This window comes from Oncorhynchus gorbuscha, linkage group LG25 (genome assembly GCF_021184085.1).
Source record: "Oncorhynchus gorbuscha isolate QuinsamMale2020 ecotype Even-year linkage group LG25, OgorEven_v1.0, whole genome shotgun sequence".
NCBI classification, from domain to species: Eukaryota; Metazoa; Chordata; class Actinopteri; order Salmoniformes; family Salmonidae; genus Oncorhynchus; species Oncorhynchus gorbuscha.
In genome coordinates, this window is record NC_060197.1 from 31,439,648 (window position 1) to 31,450,334 (window position 10,687).

General features: G+C 41.3%; 1 pseudogene; it reads right to left on the reverse strand.

Moving 5' to 3' along the window:
• Positions 1-337: 337 nt before the first annotated feature.
• LOC124014248 lies at positions 338-8,990 on the reverse strand (annotated as a pseudogene).
• Between the last annotated feature and the right edge of the window lie 1,697 nt (positions 8,991-10,687).

The window sequence follows — 10,687 nt, forward strand, 5'->3', positions numbered from 1 at the left end:
CTTTTTGTATCCAAATCCGGCTTTAAACTTCTTCACAACAGTATCTCGGACCTGCCTGGTGTGTTCCTTGTTCTTCATGATGCTCTCTGCGCTTTTAACGGACCTCTGAGACTATCACAGTGCAGGTGCATTTATACAGAGACTTGATTACACACAGGTGGATTGTATTTATCATCATTAGTCATTTAGGTCAACATTGGATCATTCAGAGATCCTCACTGAACTTCTGGAGAGAGTTTGCTGCACTGAAAGTAAAGGGGCTGAATAATTTTGCACGCCCAATTTTTCAGTTTTTGATTTGTTAAAAAAGTTTGAAATATCCAATAAATGTCGTTCCACTTCATGATTGTGTCCCACTTGTTGTTGATTCAGTTGAAATCTTTATGTTTGAAGCCTGAAATGTGGCAAAAGGTCGCAAAGTTCAAGGGGGCCGAATACTTTCACAAGGCACTGTAGGTGTGTCTACACAATAAATGGCCTGGGATGTGGATTTAAATGCATAGTTAAATAAACCAATATGTAATTTGTGTTCATTTTACTTAACCCTTATTGTGCCAGTTAAATTGACTGAAGCCATTCTCATTTATAGCAATGACCTGGGGGATGAATGAGCCAAATGGAAGCTGGGGATGATTAGGTCGCCAGATTGGGAATTTAGTCAGAACACCAGGGTTAACACCCTTACTCTTAAGATAAGTGCCATGGGATCTTTAGTGATCACAGAGAGTCAGGACACCCATTTAACATCCCATCTGAAAGACAGCACCCTACACAAAGCAATGCCCCAGGGCATTGGGATATATATTTTTTTAGACAAGAGGAAAGAGTGCATCCTACTGGCCCTCCGACACCACTTCCAACAGTATCTGGTCTCCAGAGACCGACCAGGACCAACCCTGCTTAGCTTCCGAGGCAAGCCAGCAGTGGGGTACAGGGTAGTATTCTGCTTGCTTCCTTAACCTGTAAGCAGTCTAACAAGAGAACACAGCAATCCTTGCTTGGGTTTGTTTACCTGGTCACGGTCTCCATCTTTTTAACATTGATAGCACAAAACCAATTTAACTGAATATCTGTGATATTAGCATATTTCACATTTCATGTCCAAACATCTTAAACTAACTTTATTGAGCTAGACAATCAATTTTTGGCACTGGGATGATTTGGACATGGAATGTGAAAATGCTTATAAAAATCGGGGATATCCACTTGCAGTGGTTTTGTGCTATAAACCAAAGCATGGACTGCTGTCTTGCCTTGTCCATTGACTGCTTACAGGGTAAGGAATCCAATGTACGTTGGTAATTTTGGTGATCTATCCCTTTAAGTCTACTTTTGAGACATAAGACTACTTTTGAGGTGTGCAAACGTGCCAAACGTTACATTTTTTGAGTGTAATGCCCCTTTTAGTGGATGTGCAATAATCTAGAACAATCTGATTAATCTAAACTTCTTGTTATCTTGGCAGAAAAGAAAGAAGGCTGCATCAAAAGCTAGGGTGGAGAAGCACAGAAATCCAGAGCTGCTTGAGCAACACAGAAGAAAGGAAAGAGAGAGGTATAGAGAGGAAGAATTGCAGTCATGAGTGGTTTCAGAGTTGGAGTGCTGCTCTATGATCGATTGCGGAGCTCCCACTCCGGACACTCTTAAGCAGTTCAGTTAGGGTCCTCGGGGGAATCTTGGGGGAAAAACTTATTTCTGTGCCTGAAAAAGAACACACAAAAAATAAGCCCAAAATGCACCACCAAAATGAGTAAAATCACATTTCATATATCTCTTTTCCACTCAATCAAATCTAAACACATTTACATTTGAATCCTATAGCGGCCACTCCTATCCAGAGTGACTTGGTGTTAGTGCATTCATCTTACGATAGCTACAGTAGGTGGGACAACCACATATCTCAGTCATAGTAAGTACATTTTTTCTCAATAAAGAGCTATTAGCAGTCAGTGCTAGCAGAGTGCTAGCTGAGGGGGAAAAAGTCAAGTGCAAGTTAACAAAAGGCAAGTGAGTTAGTATTAAAAAATATACACTGCTCAAAAAATAAAGGGTACACTAAAATAACACATCCTTGATCTGAATGAATGAAATATTCTTATTAAATACTTTTTTCTTTACATAGTTGAATGTGCTGACAACAAAATCACAAAAGTTATCAATGGAAATCAAATTTATCAACCCATGGAGGTCTGGATTTGGAGTCTCACTCAAAATTAAAGTGGAAAACCACACTACAGGCTGATCCAACTTTGATGTAATGTCCTTAAAACAAGTCAAAATGAGGCTCAGTAGTGTGTGTGGCCTCCACGTGCCTGTATGACCTCCCTACAACGCCTGGGCATGCTCCTGATGAGGTGGTGGATGGTCTCCTGAGGGATCTCCTCCCAGACCTGGACTAAAGCATCCCCCAACTCCTGGACAGTCTGTGGTGCAACGTGGCGTTGGTGGATGGAGCAAGACATGATGTCCCAGATGTGCTCAATTGGATTCAGGTCTGGGGAACGGGCGGGCCAGTCCATAGCATCAATGCTTTCCTCTTGCAGGAACTGCTGACACATTCCAGCCACATGAGGTCTAGCATTGTCTTGCATTAGGAGGAACCCAGGGCCAACCGCACCAGCATATGGTCTCACAAGGGGTCTGAGGATCTCATCTCGGTACCTAATGGCAGTCAGGCTAACTCTGGCGAGCAAATGGAGGGCTGTGCGGCCCTGTCACGTGCTCAGTGTGAACCTGCTTTCATCTGTGAAGAGCACAGGGCGCCAGTGGCGAATTTGCCAATCTTGGTGTTCTCTGGCAAATGCCAAACGTCCTGCACAGTGTTGGGCTGTAAGCACAACCCCCACCTGTGGACGTCGAGCCCTCATACCACCCTCGTGGAGTCGGTTTCTGACCGTTTGAGCAGACATGCACATTTGTGGTCTGCTGGAGGTCATTTTGCAGGGCTCTGGCAGTGCTCCTCCTTGCACAAAGGCGGAGGTAGCGGTCCTGCTGCTGGGTTGTTGCCCTCCTACGGCCTCCTCCACGCCTTCTGATGTACTGGCCTGTCTCATGGTAGCGCCTCCATGCTCTGGACACTACGCTGACAGACACAGCAAACCTTCTTGCCACAGCTCGCATTGATGTTCCATGCTGGATGAGCTGCACTACCTGAGCCACTTGTGTGGGTTGTTGACTCCGTCTCATGCTACCACTAGAATGAAAGCACCGCCAGCATTCAAAAGTGACCAAAACATCAGCCAGGAAGCATAGGAACTGAGAAGTGGTCTGTGGTCACCACCTGCAAAACCACTTCTTTATTGGGGGTGTCTTGCTAATTGCCTATAATTTCAACCTGTTGTCTATTCCATTTGCACAACAGCATGTGAAATGTATTGTAAATCAGTGTTGCTTCCTAAGTGGACAGTTTGAGTTCAGAAGTGTGATTGACTTGGAGTTACATAGTGTTGTTAAAGTGTTCCCTTTATTTTTTTGAGCAGTGTATATTTTTGGGGGGCGCTGTGGGATTATTTAAGATACTATTTGAAGATTTAGCATTCCAGACATTTTTAGAAGATGGGCAGGGACTCTATTAAGACGACATATACTATTATACAGACTATTTGTCTTCTATTTTATTTGATAACGGGAACATGGTGGTATGGTAACACAATTACACCACTGTCTGTGTTCTGAAAGAGGGAGAGAATGTAGAGAAAGAGGAGAAAGTACCATAGAATTCCTCTTCGCTCCAGTCGCTGCCTCCCTCCCCACACCATTTCGTATAGACTGCTTTAAGCTTGACTCTGTACTGGCATCTCTGGTCATATGAAACCTTCCCTGGTACATGTTCCAATTGTATTTCCTTACCCTGGAAGAAACATACACAGAACCATGAGTGGAACTGAAAGTGTACTATTTGACTGACACACCCATGCACGCACACACACAAGCACACACAGCAGATGTCCAAAGCCCTTTATTCTAACACATTCAGTAAGTCTGTAAAAACAATGCAAATACTGTCCAGTGACTAAAGCTCTATTTTTATTGGTGTAATTCGCATACGTGACCGGTGTTATGTTGACAATAGCAGAACGCCCAACCCCTCATCTGACACATTCTGTCTGCAGCCAGCTAATCTTTAGGCCTCATTATCTGTGTATTTGTTTATGGATCATTAAGTATTATTACAAAACACAGGTTCTGAAAAGTTCCCTGTTGCAAAATAGATTTTTATCTCCGTGAGACTAACCTGTATAAAAATGACACGACTGAGTGGCGTGCAGTGCCTTTGGAAAGTATTCAGACCCCTGGACTTTTTATACATTTTGTTATGTTACAGCCTTATTCTAAAATTGATTAAATTGTTTTATTTCCCCTCATCAATCTACACACAATACCCTATAATGACAAAGAAAAAAAATAGGTTTTTAGAAATCCCTTTTTGATGACCAATTTACCCCTTTTACCAAAGAGCACCTTCTAGCTACCAAAATGTACTATTGTGTACCTTAGTAGCGCTTCCCTTCCTCATCTTTCTACTAGAAAAGGCATTTAGCTCATCTGGTATGCTCGTGTCACTGGGCAGCTCATGGCTGGGTTTCCCTTTGTAATCCGTAATAGTTTTCAAGCCCTGCCATATCCGATGAGCATCAGAGCCGGTGTAGTAGGATTCAATCTTAATCCTGTATTGACGCTTTGCTTGTTTGATGGTTCGTCTGAAGGAATAGCGGGATTTCTGATAAACATCCGGAATAGTGTCCTGCTCCTTGAAAGTGTTAGCTCTAGGCTTTAGCTCGATGCGGATGTTGACTGTAATCCATGGCTTCTGGTTGGGATATGTACGTACGGTCACTGTGGGGACGATGTAGTCAATTCACTTATTGATGAAGCCAATGACTGAGGTGGTATACTCAATGCCATTTGATGAATCCGTAACATATTCTGGTCTGTGCTAGCAAAACAGTCCTGTAGCGTAGCATCCCCGTCAGCCGACCACTTCCGTATTGAGCGAGTCACTGGTACTTCCTGCTTTAGTCTTCTTGGGTATGACGCTAGAAGCTTGGCACACCTGTATTTGGGGAGTTTCTCATATTAATCTCCTGTTGGAAGGTAAAACCTTCGCCCCAGTCTGAGGTCCTGGGCGCTCTGGAGCAGGTTTTCATCAAGGTTCTCTCAGTACTTTGCGTCGATCCTAACTAGTCTCCCAGTCCCTGCCACAGAAAAACATCCCACAGCATGATGCTGCTACCACCATGCTTCACCGTAGGGATGGTGCCAGGTTTCCTCCAGATGTGACGCTTGGCATTCATATCAAAGAGTTCATTCTTGGTTTCATCAGACCAGAGAATCTTGTTTCTCATGGTCTGAGAGTATTTGGGTGCCTTTTGGTAAACTCCAAGCAGGCTGTCATGTGCCTTTTACTGAAGAGTGGCTTCCGTCCGGCTACTCTACCATAAAGGCCTGACTGGTGGAGTGCTGCAAAGATGGTTGTCCTTCTGGAAAGTTCTCTCATCTCTAGAGAGGAACTCTCAAGCTCTGTCAGAGTGACCATCAGGTTCTTGATCACCTCCCTGACCAAGGCCCTCCCCCGATTGCTCAGTTTGGCTGGGCGGCCAGCTCTAGGAAGAGTCTTGGTGGTTACAAACATATTCCATTTAAGAATGAGGGAGGCCACTGTTCTTGCGGACCTTCAATGCTGTAGACATGTTTTGGTACTCTTCCCCAGAGCTGTGCCTCGACACAATCCTGTCTCGGAGCTCTACGCACAAATTCCTTCGACGTTATGGCTTTGTTTTTGCTCTTAACTGTGGGACCTTATATAGACAGGTGTGTGCATTTCCAAATCATGTCCAAATAATTGAATTTACAACAGTTGGAGTCCAATCAGGTTGTAGAAACATCTCAAGGATGATCAATGGAAACAGGATGCACCTTATCTTAAATTTTGAGTCTCATAGCAAAGGGGCTGAATACTCATGTAAATAAGGTATCCGTTTTTATTTTTGTTAATTTGCAAAAATGTCTAAACCTTCTTTCTCTTTGTCATTATGGGTTATTGTGTGTAGTTTGTTTTCATGGATATATAAAGGGTGACATAAATAAATAAAAATATCCCCACATCCAGGGCTTACCAGAGACTCTTGACACTTGTTGTATTTTAAGATGAAATTCCAGCAGTGGACAGCGCCTATGTTGGAGGGTCCCAGCTCAGGATGAGATTCCTACCTTCCTCTGTGATCTTCACCTTAGGGGCTGGGGGCTTGACTGAAGGGAATCAGACATATAGTATAACATTAGATAAATGAGAGTATTATTAATAAACAGTATTGCATACTTGAGAGAATAGTTGTATCATACAATTACTCACTGGTTGGTCTACTTTCATAAAGATATAGCTTTTTTATATTGACGACTGTCACGAACGTAGTCTTGAAAATGACCGGACCAAGGTGCAGCGTGGTGAGCGTACATTTTTCTTTATTTTTAAACGTCGCCAACAAAAAACAAAAAGTAACGTGAAGCTCCGTAAGGCTATACATGAATTAAACGAAGACAACAACCCACAAATGAGAAAAGGAAAAAAAGGCTGCCTAAGTATGATTCCCAATCAGAGACAATGATAGACAGCTGTCCCTGATTGAGAATCATACCCTGCCAAAAACAAAGAACCAGAAAGCATAGACTTTCCCACCCCGAGTCACACCCTGACCAAACAAACAGAGAATAAAAGGATCTCGACGGTCAGGGCGTGACATTTTTACTGACTTCACTTCCTGAGGTAAATGTGTTTGAATGTTTTTCAGATCATACCATGAGGATATCGTTATTCTTACCATGATATCTAGGAAGCACCAGGAAGTTATTCTGTACAGATAAGCCATCGAGAGTCCCATTGACCTTGAAGTAGACGTCATATTGAAGGAAGGATCCTCTCAGGTGACACCCTGTCCTTTGACCTTCTCTGTACTGGTACTCACTGCATGCTGCTATGTGGGAGGGACAAAGGTACCTGAAACATAAGGGATGAGAGGGTTGACAATCTGTCACTGCTCAGCTAAACTGACACAGCTCAACTGACAAATATTCAGTGTTCCAGGAGTTATTTTACCAGTTCAGTTGTTATCCGTTGAATTGGGTAGGGATGTATTAGGGGATTTTGACAGGAAGTAGAATAGTTCTCACCCATAGTAGAGCTGGAGGTCTGAGGCCTGATTGGCTGGGAGCCAGCTGCAGTTCATGGCCTTAGAGGAGTAGAGGGAACACTGGAAGTTCTTCACCAACTCTGTTATAAATAAATATATATATATATATATACTGTAGTCTGTTCTCTCTCTCTAATATATATATATATTTGAGAGAGAGAACAGACTCATGGCAGACTACAAAAATAGGATCTGACAAAGAGAGAGATGGAGATTTAAATGTTAAGATTAAGGTTTTCCATCCAGCATAGCCTTAAGCTGTGTGGCTGTTTGCTCACCCCCTTTGTTCAATATTTTATTGGATGTACAGTACCTACCGTAAACTAGAATTAAATGCAAGGGAATTTCAAACATGTAAAACAATATTAAATTGCAGCACATTGTTCATATTACAGTAGACACATTGGATATAGTTCAGAGGGGTACACCTGTCCCAATTCATAAAGGGAAACTCCTTCCACTTAAGCCAACTTTTCACTCAGTCATGCAATGATTTCAGAGGGAGACTAAGTGAAAATTCAAAGTTAGGATTTGCCCCAGTGATTGTTACCTACCTGTGGGTTTAGTGATGGATTTGCTGACAGGTTTGCTTATGGTTCTACCTGTACAGTGTTTGGGGTTTGTTTGCACTGTGTAATTCACTGCATCTTCTGTAGAGAGTCTATACTCTTTATACAACTTGAAAGTTGTCTCTACTTTGGGTCTCCTCTGCAAAGAAAAATGTTAACTGGAATTTCAAATTCAGTGTTATATCTTAGATTAATATGATATGGCCTACAGGTTAACATCACTTCATAGCAGATGTTTCTCATACTTTAAAATGTTATCATTTATAAAGTAGCTATAAGAAAAGTTTTGAAATGTGAATAAATATTTTACTTGGCTTTTGATATAAATTTAATTGAGATTCATATTTTGCATTTGATTGTTTTCTATTGTATGCATGAATATGTGTCCCCATTCAGTCTATGCGGGCAAACCAGTCTGTAGTTAAATCAATTCCAAATTAATATTTGTATTAAAATAAATGTCCCTTTCGTGGGCCCGGGTGAAACAGATGACTCACCTCTCCGATCCTTGTAGTGATCATGTAGTTCACCTTGCATGATGCATCTAAATCCTTTGGTGCGTTCCACGACAGCTTTATACGGAATTCAGACTCCCACGCCAATGACAGGTTGAGTGGCTCAGGGAGAGCTGAAGAGGTGACAAGAGATGAGCAGTGTAAACTACTCTGTATGGCAATGTGATGACCGACTGCTATATATATATATATATATTGATCCACAAATCTGTTTGGAGTATGCCCTACTTAGAATTTCTGAACAATATGACTCACGGGGGGCAAAGTAACAACAACAAGCATAACCCATATGCTTTATAGTCAGGCTACATCAAAAAGAATAGGCAAATAATCATAGTCTATGTCAAATTAACATGTTACAATAGATGCAGATTTGGCTCGGGAATCCAACATGTACTTTCATTTTAAAAGGCTTTCCTATTGAAAGAGATTAAACAACTTCTGCCACATACAGTAGGACTTACAGGTCATGTAAAAGTTCACACAATTGCATTACCTTTCGCAGCTGCAATCTCTGTTGCGACGAAACAAATAAAGTATTGTAGAACCAAGATACATTTCAAATGTTTCAAAATCATGTTGTCCTGCACGGAATTCCAAAGGTAAGGATCTCAGAATTGTCAAACAGTGGTCTCCCAAACTGAGAGAACAATGCAACTGCCTCAGATCTGATTGGTCACAGGTTAGTGATTGATGTCTCGATCAGAGGTACTGCTGGTAATTTGTTCTACCTGAAAAGTGATGAATATACATACTGCTGGGAATAGGGCAGGGCAGTGTGTGTGTGTGTGCGCGCGCATGCAACCAGACATGTTGATTCTTGCCAAAGCAGGATTCAGGCAGATGAAGCTATCTTATCTTGTTTTCAGAAAACCTGCTGGTTGCCACAACACTAGCTAACCCTTCCAGCAACCCCTTCACAGCGAGGTGGCTTCTTACAGGCAGAAGGCAAGTTAATAAAGATGGAATCCTTAATACCCTTACAAAAAAAGATTGCAGTTTTGAAACTGCCATAAAAGTGCAGTAACTGAAGTCGACTATTGTATTTTGGACACCAAGGTAAAGAAGGTTTGAAGTTGGATATTCAACGGATATTCGCGCTTTCCAATTTAGTTTGAAAGCGATTGACTTGAGCCACAGGCTCCAAATAAGTGTCATTATGTTGGAAAAATTGCGCAGGACATTGCACAGGTCTATTTTCACAATTTGGACATTAATTCACTTTCCAAAGCTAATAAACATGTGGAAATGTGAGCTGCATTTTTTATTCCTAGTTGAATTAGTTAGGGAGAGTAAGTAAAGTACAAACTCTTTTTACATTTGAATTTCAATAGCTCCTTGGTCATGTGACCTACTTGACCCAAACAAGGTCCAGAATGTCCACTGACTGCCCTTCAATATTGCACACCCTTTAGTTTGTCCATTTTCATCTAACAAGATTTTACATTAATTTTTCAAAATGTAAAATTTCAATAGCTCCTTGGTCATGTGACCTAGTGACTTCAAACAAGGTTCAGAATGTCCACTGTCTATACCTTCATAATCACACACTGTCTACTTTCATATCATGCTATTAGACTTAAATCTGTAAGCTTTGCAGGCCTTTATTTCACATGGGTGTTAAACTTTTAAAGTTAACAAATGTTCCAGCCTCGCAATAACTATCTTTCACATGGACACTGAAAAGATCCACAAATGGCTGTATATGGTATGGATCAAGGACAAGAGAGGTGTTCGAACAGAGGTGCTTAAGGAAGGCACACAGGTAGGCCTCATGAAAAACAATGTTTCATATGCTCTTTTTAATCACAGTAATAGGCAGTGATTTGTTAGAGCTTGATAAGGTGAAAATTATTTTCATAGCATCACTTTCATATACTGTATATTAAGACAAATCCTTCTATGTTGAGTATTGGAACACAGTTTACATAACCTGATAATGACTTGATTTGAGTGCATTCACAACAAGCCACCTGCAGACAACTTACAAAATGCAACAGTGCATTTGAGGGTCGTTTTCTGATGAAAATAGTTATTTGATGCATGGCCTACTATTTCTAACTGGAAAAATACATTCCTCCATCTTGTGAGTAAAATCCTTTTTCCAAAATTGAATTAGGTACATGTTTGTGAAGAGGTATGAGGGTTGTGATATGAGTCATTAATAGCAAAACCATTTAAGGGATCAATACATTTCTATATTGCTTCCCCAGTATTGACATGAACCATCAGACCAAGTGTTTTTGGTTGACCCTGCTGGACAGAAAGAGAAGGAGGAATGGGAACACGCTGCATTCAAATTCAGGTCTTAGTTATTCCATTGTACTGGATATAATACATTAGCATTTTACCTACATTCATGAGTGTAATATTTTTTGGGCCATACTGTGAAAAACTCTTGGCTGCTGGCTGTGTC